Source organism: Prorops nasuta, unplaced genomic scaffold (genome assembly GCF_024137725.1).
Source record: "Prorops nasuta isolate Cenicafe-Biocafe unplaced genomic scaffold, Cenicafe_Pnas_1.2 PNAS00020, whole genome shotgun sequence".
NCBI classification, from domain to species: Eukaryota; Metazoa; Arthropoda; class Insecta; order Hymenoptera; family Bethylidae; genus Prorops; species Prorops nasuta.
In genome coordinates this window covers 1,839,921-1,860,718 of record NW_027116817.1, presented here as the reverse complement: position 1 = coordinate 1,860,718, position 20,798 = coordinate 1,839,921, and the positions used below count along the sequence as shown (strand labels likewise).

Sequence of the window (20,798 nt, the reverse complement as noted above, 5' to 3'; positions counted from 1 at the left end):
AGCGAAGGGATCTTCTTCGATCCTGCTCAGCAGCTGCTGGTCATCGATCTCCGAAGTCCTTTTCTGCCCTCTGTTCTCCGCTCTCCGGTCACGCAGTGCGTGGTCTCCGCCTTCGCGGTACCGACGTATCCAGCGCCTGACGGTGGTCTCGTGTGCCCCGCAGAGTACAGCGATCTCACTCGCGCTTTTCCCGCACTCAAAATAGCCAATGGCTCTTCCTCTGGTAGCCTCACTATGCTGTGACATCGTCGACGTATCCAATAGATATGAATGTTATAACAAATTAACGTTATTATCGATACTTCTAATTCAATAATCGAGGCATTATTCACTTTTATCTATAATAACGTTAATTTGTTATAACATTCATATCTATTGGATACGTCGACGATGTCACAGCATAGTGAGGCTACCAGAGGAAGAGCCATTGGCTATTTTGAGTGCGGGAAAAGCGCGAGTGAGATCGCTGTACTCTGCGGGGCACACGAAACCACCGTCAGGCGCTGGATACGTCGGTACCGCGAAGGCGGAGACCACGCACTGCGTGACCGGAGAGCGGAGAACAGAGGGCAGAAAAGGACTTCGGAGATCGATGACCAGCAGCTGCTGAGCAGGATCGAAGAAGATCCCTTCGCTAGTGTCAGCGACATAGTGGAGGAGATAGATTATCCAGCTTCAGTGACCACCGGCCTGCGGCGTTTACACTCTGCAGGTATTCACTGCCGTCGTCCAGCGCGTAAAATCCCATTAACTCCTGCTCACCGTGAGCAGAGAGTTGGCTATGCCCTCGCGAATCTTTCGCGGAGCCGTGCAGATTGGAAGGCTACGATATGGACCGATGAAAAGGTTTTCATATCGTTGCCCTCTCAGGCTCAGGCCTTGCACGTGTGGCGCCCGAACGATACCCGGTTGCAGCCAAACCACGTCTTCCAGACTCATCGGTCTGGACGCGTATCGTGTGGCGTATGGGGCTGGATTTCCGGTGAACATATCGGTGATCTTGTGGAGATTTCTCCACGTATGAATTCCCGGGAATACATTCGCATCTTGGAAGAAATTTTTCTCCCAAGCGTGCGTAATGTATATCCCGCGGATGAAGTACCGGTGATCCGATTTGTGCAGGACAATTCAGCGATCCATACCTCACGCGAAACGCGAGCGTGGTTTGCGCGACACCCGGAGTTGGAAGTGGTGGATTGGCCCGCTCGATCACCGGATCTCAATTTAATTGGGAACGTCTGGGCATTGATGTCCAGACGATGGATAGAGCCAGGCGCGAGGACGAGGGCAGCGATTCTCGATCAAGCGAAGAATATCTGGGAAGGCCTTAGGTCTGACCCAGAGTTCTTAGCTAACTTGACTAACTCGATACCTAATCGACTTAATCAAGTGATCGAGCGGAATGGCTACTGGACGGATTATTGAATGAGCTTTACTGTTGTTGGTTTCGAATGGGTATTTTTTTAGATGGATCGGATTGCATGGTATAAAAAAGGAATGTGCTCTGCCACGTGTTGGATCCAAAAATCGGCCCTTTTCAGGGCCACCAATATTATTTAACGTAAATCAATTTTCGGAGTACTGAAAAAAAGAAAAAAAAAATAAATTATATAAGATAAAAAATACAGTATATAATCTGAAAAGACAATAATATATATATATATATATATATGTGTGTGTGCACGTTTTTATTTCAGGAATAATTATTTATCATTTACGTTATGAAAAATCAAGATAAAAAAGAGTATCTCCTCATGGTAGGCCAGGGTAAAGAGAAAGTAGAACCGAATTATCACACTTCAATCTATTTCTGACTTAAGACTGTCCTGCAGCAAACTATTAGGATAATACACTGGAATAAAAAGGAAGGAGGGCAGGCACATTGCATATGGATGTCTTCGTGGCAGCTAACATCCAGCTAAATAATAGAATAGGTATGTATAACTTTATGAATATGGAAATAATTTATGCTTACTTTTAAGAATGAATTTTCATACTCTTTCTAATATTTTTCAGCCACTGGGTAAATATACTCGTGGATAACAGTAATATATGAATTTTCAAAAGTTAGCGAAGGAAGAGAAGACTAATATAATGCAGCGTAAGGATTTGTTTGCCCACTTTAAAGTGCTACGTAACTTACAGGATTAACAAGCTCTAAGTGATGAGAATAACAATTTACCACTGAATTTGCCTATATGCACTGGTAGCAGAAATTGAAAATAATGCAAGATATCTTAATCCGTAAGGAGTTACTATTAATCATTTGAATATTCTTCAATTTAAGTTTAAGTATTAAAGTTTTCTTCGAATATAGGCTATAATTGTAAAATCATTGCAAATTTGCTGCTTTTGGATACTGCGAAAGAACAAAAGGACCCAGCAACATTACCCACAACAGGAATGTATTCTGATTCTGCAACTATAAACTGTTCTGTCACCATTCAACAATATTCACTCATGGTTACGTAATGAGATGTAGTGTAAGTAAATGGATTTTAATATATTGGCTTTTTCTTCTTTACATATTTAGTATATTTGAAAATTAATAAGAAATTAATTATATTGCGTAGAAACATTAGCTGGATAATAGCAGAATGGCTTCTGGATAATGTATTGCATGACACTGGACAGATTTACGTAAATAGCTGTTTCTTGGACCTGTGGCAGTTGAGCTGTCAGGAGCTCTCAGAGGTTCTCTTCCAGCATCATCAATTGGAAATAGATACGAAAGCTTGTCACTATTGATATTAGGTTTCTGCAAAAAAATCTGAGTTAACGATTATCTATTTTAATAATGAATTGCATCTTCTTTATTCGTAGAATCTTATTGCTGTAAGCTTGGGATCCATAGTTGACTTGCAAGCTCCAATGGACTTTACGACTCAAGAATATAGCTCCTTATTATTAATATAAAAGTTAATGATGTGTTATTCTTGACAAAATATCAACAACATAAATTTAATTTAAAATATATATTTTCAGTTATTTTTATACACCATATGTTACACAATAATAGGTTAAAACTAAAATACATATTTTTTATACAAATTTATAACACTTAATATGATTTTATTAAAAGTTCATCACTTACAAGTTATTTTAATAAATTAATACAAATTACAGAGGTTAAGTTGCACATTTTGACACTTCACTCATTGGAATATGCCCTCTTCTTTTTATTGATCTGTCGTTTGATTACTATATTATTACCGCTTCTATCAGTATACCAAAATTCCTATCACTATACCAAAAACGTGCTCGAGCAGAATCAATGGGCACATGGGGTATCATATGTCTTTCTCTCTCACTCTTATGCTATTAGACAGAGAAAGAAGAAAATTCTTACTATACCATTTTATCCCGAGATGATATACTTTTGACAAAAGTAAGACGATCAACCGCTACACTCGAGTATATGCAATTTACCAGATTCTCCTTATTCTCCCCACCACGACTCCTATACGTCATCGTGACGTCATCTGACGTCACCGTGACGTTTTACGCTTTGGTGAGAACTAGAGACCTGAAGCTGTCCAGCTAGTTACAAATCTAGTAGGCCATTCTTCACGAGCAGATTCGATGAATGTCAGTGTACTACTCGTTTGACTTTTAAGTTGAGTTTGTGTATGTATGTTTGAGAAAGGTTCAACTGAAATAAATAAATAAACTTTTTCAGATATACGTATATGAGATATTTTATAATATTAAAATTATGAGTCCTAATATATTAAAGCTATATATATATTTCTTTGTGAAAATTTGTCTTTATTTTACAGGAAACTCTAAGTAGCTGTAGAATGTGATGATTGCACGAGATATTATTCAGGAAAATGCACTAGAGATTAACAATCTTTCAACGATTGGTCATTCTCATATTGTTGTAAGATTTGATTTACATTTGTTAGCTAACTTTAATTCATGTTGTACGTAGCCTGTCTGCTACTGTGTCTTATCTAAATTACAGGTAACTTTATATCTATTGATAAAACTATATTAAGTGAATACATATTGCACTTATTATCAACTTTGGAATAAGTTGCCTTTGGCTATTTTGTTACATTATATAAATTAGTTATTCATTTCCTGCACTATGACTTTTTAGGCTTTTTTGGACTAGCAAAGAGCTTATTGGACAATATAATGTTTAAATCTTGATGCTGCCTCTGTTATAATCGTTTATTATTTGTAAGGCATACGTTGAACACATTCTTTCCACCTTATGCGAATTACACATTGCAGCAACTTTACAGTATGGTTACGACACTTTTATATATATAGATGTATTTTGTATCATGAGAAAATATCAATAGGTTTTTTAATAATAATTGAATTGTATTTTAAAATATATTTTGCAGGTAAGTCGTGGAAAAGCTGCTTCTGCTACATTTAAAAAATTAACAGCAAACATGGCAATGTTCAACATGATGATACTCTCACAGTAGAGTGGACTAGTTTAGAGCAGGAGTTTGTACTTATATATATGCCTATAGATAAGATATATTTCATTAATACTTTGTTAGAGAACTTTCTGAGAAGGTAAATATGATATGATAAGCTTTCTGTTATTGATTCATAATTTAATTATTAATTTTCGTTGATGTTTCATCCCTTAATGCAATAATAATTCAATATTATTACATGTCTCATTGCATATTTAACTGAATTAGTTTGATTGTTAGATATAGCGGAGTTTTGTTTGTTTGTGACATTTAGACAAATTAAATAATCATTATAATTTTATGGAAGACAAGTCATTTTTTTTTAAACATATGTGCATGAATTTATTAAATGGTACTTGATAGCGTTAAAAGATAATACAATTGACAGTTGTTGTTATAATAGTTTATGGCCCTTAGTAATAGCTATGATAAATTTAAGCTTTTTTTTTAATTTGATTTTCCTGTCTAAATATGTTAAATACAAAAGCATTAGAAAGAATATATGACGTTCAAATTTAAACTATCTTTCTATGTGGAAAAATGTTCTGTTTTGGGTCTAAATTATAGTTATATAATAGCTTTTATAATAATATTTGCATATATGTAACTAGCATTATACAAAAACAGCATCTAACTATGTATAACGTTAGAGTAGAGTTACACGTTTAACCAATTATAATTGAAGATGACATTTTTTTTAGTTAAACATAAAATGTGTCATGCGAGAGATTAACTGATATCTATTTTTGTTAATACACGGTGTTTTTCTAACGGCGGCATATAGGAGATTCGTGTTAGTTGACTATAGCGCTCAGGATGATGATATCTGAGAGCGCTGATTGGTCAATATCATGTAGTGCCAACATGAAATGGTCTATTACCAATAGATGAATACGAAAAATGAGACCCATTCGCCATTTTGTAGTGGAGGAGTGTTTACATGCTAGTTATAGCAGAAAGAGGTGTGAAATGGAAAAATGTCAAATAGTGAGGTTACTAAAGTAAAAATAGAAAATAATGAATGGAAAGTAAGAATATTCGAACTTTCCATTCATTATTTTCCATTTTTACTTTAGTAACCTCACTATTTGACATTTTTCCATTTCACACCTCTTTCTGCTATAACTAGCATGTAAACACTCCTCCACTACAAAATGGCGAATGGGTCTCATTTTTCGTATTCATCTATTGGTAATAGACCATTTCATGTTGGCACTACATGATATTGACCAATCAGCGCTCTCAGATATCATCATCCTGAGCGCTATAGTCAACTAACACGAATCTCCTATATGCCGCCGTTAGAAAAACACCGTGTATTAACAAAAATAGATATCAGTTAATCTCTCGCATGACACATTTTATGTTTAACTAAAAAAAATGTCATCTTCAATTATAATTGGTTAAACGTGTAACTCTACTCTACCGTTATACATAGTTAGATGCTGTTTTTGTATAATGCTAGTTACATATATGCAAATATTATTATAAAAGCTATTATATAACTATAATTTAGACCCAAAACAGAACATTTTTCCACATAGAAAGATAGTTTAAATTTGAACGTCATATATTCTTTCTAATGCTTTTGTATTTAACATATTTAGACAGGAAAATCAAATTTAAAAAAAAGCTTAAATTTATCATAGCTATTACTAAGGGTCATAAACTATTATAACAACACCTGTCAATTGTATTATCTTTTAACGCTATCAAGTACCATTTAATAAATTCATGCACATATGTTTAAAAAAAAATGACTTGTCTTCCATAAAATTATAATGATTATTTAATTTGTCTAAATGTCACAAACAAACAAAACTCCGCTATATCTAACAATCAAACTAATTCAGTTAAATATGCAATGAGACATGTAATAATATTGAATTATTATTGCATTAAGGGATGAAACATCAACGAAAATTAATAATTAAATTATGAATCAATAACAGAAAGCTTATCATATCATATTTACCTTCTCAGAAAATTCTCTAACAAAGTATTAATGAAATATATCTTATCTATAGGCATATATATAAGTACAAACTCCTGCTCTAAACTAGTCCACTCTACTGTGAGAGTATCATCATGTTGAACATTGCCATGTTTGCTGTTAATTTTTTAAATGTAGCAGAAGCAGCTTTTCCACGACTTACCTGCAAAATATATTTTAAAATACAATTCAATTATTATTAAAAAACCTATTGATATTTTCTCATGATACAAAATACATCTATATATATAAAAGTGTCGTAACCATACTGTAAAGTTGCTGCAATGTGTAATTCGCATAAGGTGGAAAGAATGTGTTCAACGTATGCCTTACAAATAATAAACGATTATAACAGAGGCAGCATCAAGATTTAAACATTATATTGTCCAATAAGCTCTTTGCTAGTCCAAAAAAGCCTAAAAAGTCATAGTGCAGGAAATGAATAACTAATTTATATAATGTAACAAAATAGCCAAAGGCAACTTATTCCAAAGTTGATAATAAGTGCAATATGTATTCACTTAATATAGTTTTATCAATAGATATAAAGTTACCTGTAATTTAGATAAGACACAGTAGCAGACAGGCTACGTACAACATGAATTAAAGTTAGCTAACAAATGTAAATCAAATCTTACAACAATATGAGAATGACCAATCGTTGAAAGATTGTTAATCTCTAGTGCATTTTCCTGAATAATATCTCGTGCAATCATCATATTCTACAGCTACTTAGAGTTTCCTGTAATATAAAGACAAATTTTCACAAAGAAATATATAGCTTTAATATATTAGTACTCATAATTTTAATATTATAAAATATCTCATATACGTATCTGAAAAAGTTTATTTATTTATTTCAGTTGAACCTTTCTCAAACATACATACACAAACTCAACTTAAAAGTTAAACCAGAGATGAAACGGGAGATTCTTCTTCTTCTGTTTTGTTGGCTACTGCCTACTGTAGGCAATTTGCCATGCTTTTTACTAGTGCCATCTAGGTCCTATTTATAGAAGTACAATCCCTATATATATCTTACTAATTTGTCCAATTCTTATCTGTGTGTTTTAAAGAAATTTTTAATGATATGACAAAGCTTTGAAGTGTTTGTGTACGTGGAACATTTTGTAACTGATATAATATCAGTTTCACCCAAAATTACCATTTCATTTACTATTTCTATCCATTTAGATCTGGCGCTGTCAAATAGAGTACAGTCCCATAGTATATGTTCAAGCGTTTGATTTATATTTTCCTCACAGTGACAGTAAGGGTCTGGTCTTTTCTTTATCTTGTGTAAAAAGGCGTTTGTAGCTACTTGTCTAGTGAAAATTTTATTTACTAAAGCTATTTCATATCTTGATAGATCTGAATTATGGAACCATGTGTTCTTGAATTTCACTTTGTTGAAATACTTAAAGAAAATTCTTTCGGATTTATTAAGCTCAATAATATTAAATTTATTATTTTCTTTTTTGTATGTATCCATTATTATAGAATATAGACGACTTATGGGGAGTAGGTTGATTTTGAGATTTGGTGGGATATGTTTATTCTTTGCTATCTGCAGGTCAGCTTCTTCATTTAGCGGGATGTTTTTGTGGCTGGGGATCCAATAAATTTCTATTTTATTTTCTGATTGATTAATTTTTTGCAGAGACTTATTTGATTCTATGATGAAAAAGTTATCTAAATTTTTGTATATTTGGTTGTTTAGTTTATTAGCTACACTAAGCGAGTCGGTGACTATGATGAATAAGTTGTTCTTGATCTTCAGTTTAGAGATTTTGTTTACAATCCGTTTCAATGCTAGCCATATCGCAGATGCTTCCGCATCAAATATTGTAGAGTTGTTGTTTAAAACAATTTTGGTTATGTTCATGGAGCGGGCTTCAACTATTGAGGCACTGCAGTATCCGTCACTTTCATATTTACTCCCATCGGTATAATATACACCTCCTACTATTTTAGGGTTGTTATTCACATGGTTGGTTATGAAGTTTTGCCAATCCTTAGGAGCGTTCGTGGATTTTTGTACCTCCTTTCCCTGGAATATGTTAACCTTTAATACCTCTGGTTTATCAAACGTAGGGATAATGATGTTGGGAGGGTGAGGAATTTTCATGATAGATGAACACCATGGTGTTATTTTGTTGAAGGTTTCAATGTATAGTGGTATATGTCTAGCAGAGATGTATGTTGATGAGCTAATGATATGTGAAATATCCTTTATGGTTAGAATAGTAGGATGGTTAATTATTGAGGTACGGCTAAGTAGGAACTTAACTGTGGTTTTGAAATTTCTCTCAAGTATATCAGGCTCAAGACTAATAAACCATGTTATTCTATTTGAGCTAGCTTGAGGAAGACCCAGGGCTTTTTTAATCATTGTGACTAATAATGAATTGTAACTGTTTATGATAATATGATTTGATGGGTTCAAATAGACCATCATTCCCCATTCAATTTTAGGTCTGATAAGGAGTCTAAAGAGAAGTAATAGCGTAGTAGGGTGGGCACCCCATTCATTGCCCTTAATCCACTTGATTAGTTTAGAGTATTTTATTAGTTTACCCCTGGTATCAATAAGCTGCTTGTTCCACAATAATTTATCATCAAAGTGGACCCTTAGAAATCTATAATGGGACACTCCTTCTATAATGCCATTAGGCGTTGAAATTTTAGATATTTTATCAACCCTTCTTTTTCTTGTGAAGTGAACCATCTTAGATTTTTTCATAGATGTATGAAGGCCCAATCCCGTTAGGAATTTTTGGATCTGCGTAATTGCGGCTGTGATATCTTCTGTTAGAGTCTGGGTATTATCACATTCTTTGTAGATGGTTAAATCATCTGCAAATAGCAAATATCCAAAATCATTTAGAAGATATTTGGGAAGATCTTTCAGATATAAGTTAAAGAGGAGGGGGCTCAAATTTGAGCCTTGAGGTAAACCTAGCGAAGAATAACACGAATCCACACAGATATTGTTAAAGTAGAACTTCAGGTTTCTGTTTATAAGCGATAAGTAGATGTATTTAATGATTATAAGAGGAACATTTAACTCTCTGAGAATATCTGCAAGAATGTGTGGTATTACCTTGTCAAATGCTGATTCTATGTCAGTGAATACGGCTACCAAATTCGATCTTTTAATAAACGCCTTGTAAATGTTGGCTGAGAGGATTATTAAATTGTCATTGCAGGATCTATGACTTCTGAAACCAAATTGGTGACTTGGGATAATATTCTCTGATTCAAAGATAATAGTAAGTTTATTATTAAGAATTTTGTCAAAGACCTTTTTTAAGTTGTTTTGTAGTGCTATAGGTCTGAATTTGTTGGAGTTAGGTTTTTTTATCAAAATAACATCTGAAGTATTCCATTGGTGGGGGAAAGAACCATGCTCTATGATTTTATTGAAGATGAGTAAAAGATATTTGATTATTTTGATTGGTAGTAGTTTGATGATTCGATTGTCTATTAGATCTGGACCAGGTGAAGAGGAGAGCTTGAGGTATTTTATTGCCAGGGTGAGTTCATTTAGAGTAACATTAAACGATTTGTCCGGTCTCTCATGAGAATAGGATATGAGTGATTCATGTAGAAAGTTTGGAAGGTAATTAGCTGTGTGTACTTTAAAATTTTTAGTATATTCACTGATGAGGATATCTGATTGACAGTCATCTACATGTGAGGCATTTAAGTGTTTGGAGTTTTTAAGAGCATTTACTTTACGCCAAATATCCTTTTGACTAGATCTAGGGTTTAAAGATGAAACAAATTTATTAAAACTATTTTGTTTTTTAGAAATGACAATTTTTTTGAACTCTTTATCTAGTATTTCATATTTATCTAGGTTTTCCTGTGTGTTGTTCGCAAGATAAAACTTTTTGGCCAAGTTTTTCTGTTTCCAGAGTACACAGCATTCTGCATCCCACTATTCATTTGCTTTACTTATTTTGTTAATTCCTTCGTTGTTGTTTGTAATATAAGATCCAGACCTGTGTGCACCAATGTTGATGATTTGTATTAGATCCTCGTAGCAATTCAGATAGTTATCCCTGTTGACATCTGGGTTTAAGTTGTTGGCTAAGGTGTTGAGTTGGATAGTAAATTCCTTTTCATCAAAACTTTTGTAGTTACGTTTGTCTCTGTAATGATGTCTGATTATATTGTTGCTTTTTGTATTAATAACTAGATGGATAGGGAAGTGGTCACTGTCATAGTAGTAGGATAGGACTTTGAATTTACATTTGTTAAGGATGTTGTTGTCGACAATGATAAGATCCGGAATGCTGGTGGCATGTGATTAATTGTTAAGTGTGAGAATTAATTTATTAACTATAGATAAGTTATTTTTGGTAGTATGCAATTTGCCCCAAAAAATTTGAACGAGTATTAGCCTTGTCTATAGAGTTATATGAAAATGGTGAAATTTGTGTAAATTGAACCGGAAGTCGTTCATACTGTACAGTTGTGCATGAAAAATACGTGGGTCAGTTCTATAGTGTTTTTGCATTGTGACAACTCAGATAGAGATAGAGGTTACAAATGATTGAAATGTTGGTAAAAGAGTAAATATTACCCCCCCCCCCCCCCCCCCAAATTTAAAAGACTATAAGAATCATCAACATTTTTAGATAAGTAACTTCTTTTCATTTATAAAATTATATACATATGAGAATATGATGCTTTGTGAATACTTTACGTTTCAGGAAAAATTGTAAAGGAAACTGAAAGGTATGAATAAGGCGAATGTGAATTTATTAAAGAATTTCTGTTTTGTCAAGTATATTTTGAATGAGCTCTGACCCACGGCAAGCTATTTTTAAATATGATGTTTGTATTTATAAATAAAATGAGTAAACACTATCGCTCATAGTAAAAACTAATAAAGTCTTAATACAATGTTCACAGAGTAATAGTAAACCCAAGGAGATGCTTTTTAATGCTAAATAATGTTTTCTTAATAATTAAGGTATCAAACCTTACAACAGGCCTAAAGTGGCATGTCCAAATTAGCAAATTAATTGTTGTCTAAATCTGCCCAATATATCCTGCTTAGGGATCACTTGAGTAAGCTATCACCCATTAAAATTTTTTCAATAAAATTTTCTGAAGCAGGATAACGTGTAAGGTCCTGTGTTTCACTTGTTAAATAGAAGAAAAAAAATGTTCTGTTTTTCCTACTTAACAAGTCAAAACCAAAGCGGTAAAAATTTTTCTATTTTAGTAAACTTTACAAAAAGAGTACCAATAGGTGACAGTTTACCTAGCAGGGTGGACCTTAGCGGGATGCATATCATTCACATTGTAAATGGTTGTGGTTTGATTTGCAAAGCAATGTGCACCTATTTGTAAAAATGTTTTATTTATGATATTAATAGCGTACTCGGACTTCACATAATTTAATATGCTAATAAATTCTATTCATTTCAACTAAAGATCAATAAACATAATTATTTTTCTTACTGGCAATAATAATGTTACAGGTCTACATTTGTGATTTGATCAGTAAAACAAACTGACAAATGATCAGAAGCAAATATCTAGTTTCCTACATGACATCCAAAATATATGAGTTAATTGAAATGTAATCGAAAGCCAACTGTTCTGGAAATATCACCGATGAATATATTCATATTGAAATTTGTTATGAAGAAAAGGAAGATTACATAGGATATTCTGGTGTATCAGTGTTAAGAGAATAATTGTAAATTGCATAACTTTAAATGTTAGCAAAAAAACTATAATGTAGGTACTGTAGCAACTTTATAAACTGCTATGCGTTGAATTGTTATGAAGGTAAGATTAGATTTAATAAATTACTATATAAGGGCTGGTAACAAGTCATGGACTCTATTATTCATTAAGAAAAACTACCAAACATTTCATTTTCTTAAAACAACAATTTAACTAAGGATAATCCTTTGCAGGCACCGTAAGTTATTGTGGTTATACTGGTAGAGCGAACACAATTCAATTGGAGCTCTGCAAATAAAGCAAAAACGATATAGGTTAATAAATCAGTTTTGAGACGATCATCATTGGTAAGACCAAATATGTATTTTTACCTTTAGTTTTTAGCACATTTTCTATTTTCTTAATTGTTTTCCTGTGTTTAAGGATTGAAATATTAAGGAATTTTTTACAGTTGTTCAATCTTTCTTGATTACAGTTACTATTAACGCCTTCATTCAACATGGCCCATCCACCTTCTGTTTCATCTGTAAGCTAATCTTGGAAAAATTGATAATTTGGTCGATGGTGTACAACATTTTTGCCAAATCCTTTATCTAATTGTGCTATTTCTATGTGGTATATCTTAATTATTTTAATTAACTTAACTGAAACGTAAATTTATAAAATTTATAAAGAATATATGATAGTTTTAATGCGTATTTGTAATATAGTATAAACGCATTTTGGAGATATATGTTTTCCCAGTTTTCACTTACGGACGAAATTATGAATTAGGGGTTTGGAACCAATCTTTTCAGACAATGTTTTATGATATCTCTCCTGGCAGTTATTAGAGTTATCGATAATTCTGTATATTGATAGAATGTTAGGGCTGATTCTTTTCAACCAAAACTTTTTAAAATATGTAAAAAAGCTCTTAAATATATCGTAAAGAATGATATCTTCTTTAGTTTCATTGATTATTTGCTGAAACACTTCACAAATATTATTAGAAGGTAAATAGGGTAAATTACACAGCCTTATAAATAATATAATTCCTTTGACGTTTATTTCAATTGATTGGGATTCAAGGTTTTGAAAAACCTGTCTTTTTTTAGCATTTTTGTTTAGACTCTATTATCATGGAAAAGAAAAATATTATTAAATCAAATAACTGTTTATAGCCATTTATAGGTAATTAAAATGCTTCATTTCAGTAAAAAAATTAAAATAAAATTGTAAGAAAAGGAATAGATGTATAATTCTTACATGTACATAATGAAAATAACATCCTGTTATATGACAATTAGTAAAAACTATTTTAATAGCATTATGCAGCCCAATTTCATAATCACACAAGCATTGTAACGGTTCCATGTTTTTCATAATTTTATTGCGTGCAAATTCAAAAATTTGTATATATGTAAACTGCTTTTTATTGGGCATCAAGATCCATAAAAATGGTACAAACTATAAATGAATCGTAGAATTGTTTAAACAGATATGTTGTATATGTATCGCGTTCCAAAAAGATTGGAACGAAAAACATTTATGAAAGTAAGCAGCTTAGAAAAATTCTGCTGAGGACATATTTTTATATTTTCCAATTAAAATCTATCAGATTATTATATTGGTTGAATGTCGACTGGAAATTATGGTAAGATCACCTTGAGATTTTTTAGTAAAAAGATACAATTTTTAACACATATACTTTCAGTTTTTGTTAAGAGATTTCCAAAACACTACATAAATATACTGATTAATCAAGTCGTTTATGGAATATTTGGATTTGAGAATAGAGATAAAAGCAATGCAGTGTATGTATATGTAAAAAGTTATAGCGTTATTTTTTTTTAAACAAAGCCAAAATTCTTTACAATTTCAAATACAGAAATTTTCATAAATGTTTCGTTTTAATAGTATATTCGCGTAGTATTTTGAAAAGCTTAATTCTGTAAGAAGCTAATGGATATGCAATAAGCATACAGCTTCCTTGTCAAAAATTTCAATGTGACCTGGTCATGAACATCCTGCTCTACTTAAGGTTTACCAAATTCGCCATCTGTTACAGAGTTTTAATCAAATCAATAAAAATAAGTCATGAACTTCATTATTCTTGGATTATACTTACATAGGTTCAAAAATTTAGTGGAGACCTGGTATTTTTAGGAAACGCATCAACATTATAGAGACCTTATTTAGCAATATGTTAATGAAACATTTAATATAGTATAAAAAATGTGAAAAATATTGTTTAAGTCTTAGCCTATTTAGAAAAGATAGAGTGGGGAGTATGTAACAATTAATTTTAAATTCACATACATATATTAAGAACAATATAATAATAATTTGGAAATACCTTCTCTTTATATTTAGCCATGATTGTTAATAACTGTTTACAATCTTTTATCTTCGGCTTACAATCAAACGTTGCATCCATGCAAAAAACTGTGCAACTTGTCAATTTTTTTATTAATATGTTGTCCGTAAAAATTACCGACATACTATTATCATTATGTTGGTATTGATAAATACGAATCTTATGGCTTTTGCCTGGGTGGGTCTTAAATTGTAAGAGATTTTGCCGTTCCCCAATGCTAAAATAGTCCTCGATATTTCGTAATATTTTCGGATTTTTTATAGTTTTGTGACTTCGCCAATTATGCATTGTTCTACTAATTTTTTTATATGGCATATTTTCTGCCGAAGATGGATATCTGCATTAAAATAGAATGTAAATTAAAAAACGAATGGAGTAGATAATTAATAATTACTTTATAGCTATAGAATCATAGATATTTTTCGGTGTTCCAAGTCCCCTTTTTGTTGCTTTCAATATTGCGTATCTAAATTTAGATATATCTTGATAATTAGCCGGCTTTTCATGATTATGAGATTTCTTGTTTTGAAAGTTACTATTAATTATTAGCGCTGTTGCACTGCAACTTTTATTTTCACATCTTAAGTATCTAAAAATGTATGTATTTGTAAATGTATGTAAGTACACATGAACCAGTTAAATTTCATTAATTAAATAACCAATTTAAAGTAAAGAAGAATTTATGTTGCAATTATGTAATCATCTGAAGCATTAATATTTAAATAAATGTAATTATTATTTACGTTACAATATTGCCGTCATTTTTCTTGTAGTGATGTTTTTTATAATAAATATATCCATCGGGATATAACATCCTGGGCATTTTTCTTTTATCTTTATCCATCATGTCAAAAGGAAAATTCAGATTATTAAGTACGGTTAAATGACAAGACGTTTCATTGTTTTTCATCCTTCATTTTAATAGTAAAAGCGCGGTCAATTTATTAATTTACATTTCTTTCGATAATAGTAAAATTTGAAACATAATATAAATTCATATCACGACAAATTAATATTGTACAAATATTAGAATTTAAATATGACTCATTCAAAATTCATATAACTGAAAAAATTCCACAATTCAATTGCAAACATGAGAATTAAAAAAATAGTTTACAAACGTTGTACTGAATAAATTATCTAGTACATAAAGCATTGTATCCTTCTGTGGAAAATAATCTCTCCTTTTCACCTTTCCTTCTCATTTTGCTCTCCGGCTCCACGTAAAATATCCCACAGTTCCTTTCATCACAAAAGGTCTGTTCTTTTTTTCTGCATTGCTCTACTGGTGCAATAACTTAGAGAGAGAAAAAATGTTTGTCTTATTTCAACTAATTGCACCAGTTCGATACTGCAGCGAAAAGGAGAACAAACCTATAATTATATATCCACAAATTTTTCTAAATCACCTTCATACAAATCCATGAATTCTTTAAAACAAATCATGAGTCGAAAACCCCTGTTAAATCCATATAATATATAAAATTTGTCATGATTACTACAGTCACCTTATTAATTTAACAAATAGTTTGCTTTACGTTTTCTGCTTCCTACTCTTTTCTTCTATATTTATTCTGATTAATTTATAACTATATTTTCTATTCTTTCCTTTATTATTTTGTTTTTTCTTATTATAATAAATAATCCTTTCTCCGTTTTATACCCACTCCATTCTCTACTCTATTTCTATATTCTTACTTCTTTTAAATTTATAAATTTTCGACTTTTGTTTTTCAATTCTTTGTTAACTCTCTTTGTTGTTTCCTTTCTTTTTTCCAAAGTATCGTTCATCTCATTAATCCAGTATATTCACTACATGAATTATTTCATTTTTCGTTTCTCTTCTTATCACCATTATCAAACCTATAGCCCTTGCTCTAATTGTCCTTTCACTCCACTTTCACCATTGATTTTGGCAGTCAAGGTATTTTTTGGAAAGATTGAACAACTGTAAAAATTTCCTTAATATTTCAATCCTTAAACACAGGAAAACAATTAAGAAAATAGAAAATGTGCTAAAAACTAAAGGTAAAAATACATATTTGGTCTTACCAATGATGATCGTCTCAAAACTGATTTATTAACCTATATCGTTTTTGCTTTATTTGCAGAGCTCCAATTGAATTGTGTTCGCTCTACCAGTATAACCACAATAACTTACGGTGCCTGCAAAGGATTATCCTTAGTTAAATTGTTGTTTTAAGAAAATGAAATGTTTGGTAGTTTTTCTTAATGAATAATAGAGTCCATAACTTGTTACCAGCCCTTATATAGTAATTTATTAAATCTAATCTTACCTTCATAACAATTCAACGCATAGCAGTTTATAAAGTGGCTACAGTACCTACATTATAGTTTTTTTGCTAACATTTAAAGTTATGCAATTTACAATTATTCTCTTAACACTGATACACCAGAATATCCTATGTAATCTTCCTTTTCTTCATAACAAATTTCAATATGAATATATTCATCGGTGATATTTCCAGAACAGTTGGCTTTCGATTACATTTCAATTAACTCATATATTTTGGATGTCATGTAGGAAACTAGATATTTGCTTCTGATCATTTGTCAGTTTGTTTTACTGATCAAATCACAAATGTAGACCTGTAACATTATTATTGCCAGTAAGAAAAATAATTATGTTTATTGATCTTTAGTTGAAATGAATAGAATTTATTAGCATATTAAATTATGTGAAGTCCGAGTACGCTATTAATATCATAAATAAAACATTTTTACAAATAGGTGCACATTGCTTTGCAAATCAAACCACAACCATTTACAATGTGAATGATATGCATCCCGCTGAGGTCCACCCTGCTAGGTAAACTGTCACCTATTGGTACTCTTTTTGTAAAGTTTACTAAAATAGAAAAATTTTTACCGCTTTGGTTTTGACTTGTTAAGTAGGAAAAACAGAACATTTTTTTTCTTCTATTTAACAAGTGAAACACAGGACCTTACACGTTATCCTGCTTCAGAAAATTTTATTGAAAAAATTTTAATGGGTGATAGCTTACTCAAGTGATCCCTAAGCAGGATATATTGGGCAGATTTAGACAACAATTAATTTGCTAATTTGGACATGCCACTTTAGGCCTGTTGTAAGGTTTGGTACCTTAATTATTAAGAAAACATTATTTAGCATTAAAAAGCATCTCCTTGGGTTTACTATTACTCTGTGAACATTGTATTAAGACTTTATTAGTTTTTACTATGAGCGATAGTGTTTACTCATTTTATTTATAAATACAAACATCATATTTAAAAATAGCTTGCCGTGGGTCAGAGCTCATTCAAAATATACTTGACAAAACAGAAATTCTTTAATAAATTCACATTCGCCTTATTCATACCTTTCAGTTTCCTTTACAATTTTTCCTGAAACGTAAAGTATTCACAAAGCATCATATTCTCATATGTATATAATTTTATAAATGAAAAGAAGTTACTTATCTAAAAATGTTGATGATTCTTATAGTCTTTTAAATTTGGGGGGGGGGGGGGGGGGTAATATTTACTCTTTTACCAACATTTCAATCACTTGTAACCTCTATCTCTATCGGAGTTGTCACAATGCAAAAACACTATAGAACTGACCCACGTATTTTTCATGCACAACTGTACAGTATGAACGACTTCCGGTTCAATTTACACAAATTTCACCATTTTCATATAACTCTATAGACAAGGCTAATACTCGTTCAAATTTTTTGGGGCAATTTGCATACTACCTTATTTTTGTTATACAATTGTATACCTGGTATCCTGAGTAGTTGTTTTTGGAGGAGCCCCAGTTTGAGTGTTGTGCATTTAAGTCACCTAATAAGACAATATTATTAGAGTTATTGGAAATCGATCTTAGATGGTTGACTATTTTTTGCCATTCAGAGGAGTTGAGTTTGTTAGAGGGTTTGTTATATATAAGTGCCAGCCAGTAATTAACATTGTTCACTGATATTTTTAAAGTTAGAATTTCTATGTTTAGTATCGTATCCAAGTCCGTATCAATTTTATGGTAAAGATATCTTTCTTGATCAGTAAGGCAACACCTCCTCCTGTATTATCTCTGTCATGTCTAATACAGTTATAACCATTCAGTTGAAATATATCCGATTTTTTGAGCCATGTTTCAGTTAAACAAAAGATGTCCACTTCGATCCTGTTTGTTGAGGATTGTAGAAAGTACATAGTTTTTATGAACTATACTCCTTGCATTCCATAATATCAGCCTCAAATAGCTCATCTCTATTTAGCTTAAGTGTGTAGAAGTGTAGGTATCAACAGTATAAGGGAAGTGGTTTAAAAGAATATTGTTAAGAGTCAATATGTAATTATCCAGTGAATGATTGGTTGTTAATTAGAAGCTTTTGAATTACTAGGTTTTTAATGAAATCTCTGACATCTCTTTTCCTAGTAATTTTATTAGGAATTTTGGTTTTGTAGCTTGATTGGTGACTTTTCTTATTTATTTTGTGGCAGTCTTGGAAATCTAAGTTCGAAGTTTCGCATTCTATTTCTTTGATACATTCCGTTTCTTTATCGCATGTAAGTGAGTTGAGACTTAAGTTTAACTCAACCGGAGGAGATTCACTTAGGATATTATTTTGAGTATCATTTATAATAAATTTATCCAACGTAGATAGCATAAAGGGTTGACTTAGATATGTATCAGGTTTTGGATGGTCCAATATGTTATCATTTAACTGGGAAATCCCGTGAAAATCTTTCACATTCGTATCGCTTATATCTGGGTGCAAGTCTTGGTTTTGAGTTGTATTATAATAGACGTTTTCTTCTTTATCTACATTAGCTAAAGTATTTTTATTTGGAGGATGATACATTGAAGCATAATCCATGTTTGTTACATCTTCGTCTTTATCTTGATAATGCTGGTTTGTTTGATTATCTGAGACTACTTCCACGTATGACTTGCTTTTGGTGGAGTTATGGGTTTGATGTCTCTTGTGTTTTTTGAATTTTTGTATCCATTGGAAGAGCTGCGAGCTGGATGTATTAGATTTCTCTATGAAATAGTTGTCAACTTCAGTTTCATCTAAAAACGAATGGTTTGATATTAAGTCCTTTGCCTGTTTCTTGGAGCAATTTATATAGGCCTGTATTTTCTTTACCATTTTCAAGTATACATAGATAGGGCAATTTATATCCAGACTAATGTGATTGTCATGGCAGTTCCCGCATCTAATATCGTTTGAACATTTCTCGTCACAATCGTATTCAGCACAATTTTTGCATCTTTTAAAGCCCTTATATTGAATTGTGGAATGGCCGAACCTTTTACAGTTATAGCATCTCTTGATTTTATCAACGAAGGGTTTTATCTTTAGTTTGACATGAAAAAGATTAATACTGGTTGGTAGGGTGTTTGTGAGGAAAGTGATTTTAATGGTATTAGTGGGTATGAGGATTTCGTTTACCTTGTCCCATCTATTTAGTCTTTCAGTTTTCAATATTCTAACATTGGGGTTAGATAACGTTAGGTCTCCTTCAATTTCGTCTTCAGTTAGATCATTTAGTACGTTGCGCACTAGACCAATCTTAGCTACAGCAAAGTGTGGGATGTACAAATACCAGTTTTTGTTTGCAATCCATTTGTCTTGTTCATTCACTATTCGATTTGCAATTTCAAAAGTTTTACATTTAATCTGAATTGTTAGATTGTTAATCTTAGTAAGAGAAAGGTTTTCATTGAATGCTATTTGTAGTATTTTGCCTATCTTCATGAGGTGTAAGTTTCCTAATGCGTCTTCAGAAGATTTACTAATTATATGGACAAAAAAGGGACCCGTATGGAAGTGTAGATATCTGTTTTTTGATTGCGAAAGACATCCTTCTATCCATTTGTTATTAGCTTGTTGTTTAGTAAAAGGGTTGTTGAGGTCTTTAGGGGTTTTGGGGTCTGTGGATTTTGAGGTGTTTGTCATATTGTGTATGTGTAACTACGCCAGATATAAAAGGAGAGTAATTTATTTTAACTGACCTTGAATCCAGGTTAAGACAAAAGAACCTAAGTTATGACTGTTCTTCACCGCAGGACCCAGAGGAAAACTAGTAGCACAGCTGGTTGCAGTAGTATCAGTATTTCTATTTGGTATTCTTCTTATGTTTTGCTCTTCAGAAAATATTTGTTAAAATTCACAGGTTTTAATTAGGGTTTTTCTGATCAATGTGAGATCAGACCCTAGTGGGTTAGGTTTGTAAATCTCTGTTTTATTTAGAGAACCTTCTTGAATTATTCACTACTGCTTTGTTTAATAGATTATGGTTA

The 20,798-nt window shown here is 31.9% G+C and overlaps 4 long non-coding RNA genes across 4 annotated transcripts; 2 read left to right on the top strand and 2 right to left on the bottom strand.

The window, feature by feature from the left end:
* The first annotated feature begins 2,375 nt into the window (after positions 1-2,375).
* Positions 2,376-2,939, top strand: LOC136780787 (uncharacterized). Its single transcript, XR_010823835.1, has 3 exons — positions 2,376-2,483; positions 2,574-2,754; positions 2,824-2,939. It is a non-coding gene; the product is annotated as an uncharacterized lncRNA (long non-coding RNA).
* A 5,417-nt stretch (positions 2,940-8,356) lies between these two features.
* LOC136780836 (uncharacterized) lies at positions 8,357-9,935 on the bottom strand. The gene is made up of 3 exons (XR_010823837.1): positions 9,740-9,935; positions 9,539-9,656; positions 8,357-8,485 (listed from the first exon to the last, which is right to left on the bottom strand). It is a non-coding gene; the product is annotated as an uncharacterized lncRNA (long non-coding RNA).
* A 1,150-nt stretch (positions 9,936-11,085) lies between these two features.
* Positions 11,086-11,987, top strand: LOC136780776 (uncharacterized). The gene is made up of 3 exons (XR_010823827.1): positions 11,086-11,280; positions 11,359-11,517; positions 11,934-11,987. It is a non-coding gene; the product is annotated as an uncharacterized lncRNA (long non-coding RNA).
* A 4,270-nt stretch (positions 11,988-16,257) lies between these two features.
* On the bottom strand, positions 16,258-17,070 carry LOC136780780 (uncharacterized). The gene is made up of 3 exons (XR_010823831.1): positions 16,801-17,070; positions 16,556-16,669; positions 16,258-16,451 (listed from the first exon to the last, which is right to left on the bottom strand). It is a non-coding gene; the product is annotated as an uncharacterized lncRNA (long non-coding RNA).
* Positions 17,071-20,798: the final 3,728 nt, after the last annotated feature.